This window comes from Dipodomys ordii, unplaced genomic scaffold, assembly GCF_000151885.1.
Source record: "Dipodomys ordii isolate 6190 unplaced genomic scaffold, Dord_2.0 Scaffold23, whole genome shotgun sequence".
In the NCBI taxonomy this organism is placed as follows: Eukaryota; Metazoa; Chordata; class Mammalia; order Rodentia; family Heteromyidae; genus Dipodomys; species Dipodomys ordii.
This window is the reverse complement of record NW_012267239.1, coordinates 7,612,327-7,612,934: the sequence shown is the minus strand read 5'-3', so window position 1 is coordinate 7,612,934 and position 608 is coordinate 7,612,327. Positions and strand designations below refer to the sequence as shown.

Below are 608 nucleotides of genomic sequence, written 5' to 3'. Positions count from 1 at the left end.
GGGAAGATGGGATGGAAGGGGAAACAAAGGAGGAGGCTACAATGCTTGATAAGAAATGTACTCATTATCTTGCCCATGTAATTGTAACCCCTCTGTACAGTTCTCACCAATAAAAAAAATAAAATTTTAAAAGAGGGGGGGTAGGGAGGGAAGGAGGGAGAGAGAAGAAAGGAAGGAAGGAAGGAAGGAAGGGAGGGATGGAGGGAGGGAGGGAGGGAGGGAGGGAGGGAAGGAAGAAGAAAAAAAAAGATCATGTGCTGTAGGAAATGCTATGGGCTGCCACAGAGCGGGAATGGGCAAAGTATGGCCTACTGCTATTCCAACAGACATGGCCACTTGCACTCCTTTATGTACCATCTATGGTTACAGTAACATTTCAACAGCCGAGCTGAGTATTTGTGACAGACTATATGGCTCACCAAGCCACAAACACATTATTTGGAACTGCTCTATTATTTCCTGCATCAGAGTCCCTGGTCTGGAAGTGGTGCTATGGCTCAAGTGGTAGAGCACTCTCCTTGAGCTGAAGAGCTGAGGGACAGTGCCCAGGCCCAGAGTTCAAACCCCATGACCGACACACACACACACACACACACACACACAGAGTC

At 47.9% G+C, this 608-nt stretch overlaps 1 protein-coding gene across 2 annotated transcripts in view; it reads right to left on the bottom strand.

The window, feature by feature from the left end:
- Sppl3 (signal peptide peptidase like 3) overlaps positions 1–608 on the bottom strand; it is an 81,442-nt gene that overhangs the window by 16,233 nt on the left and 64,601 nt on the right. The window lies entirely within an intron of this gene.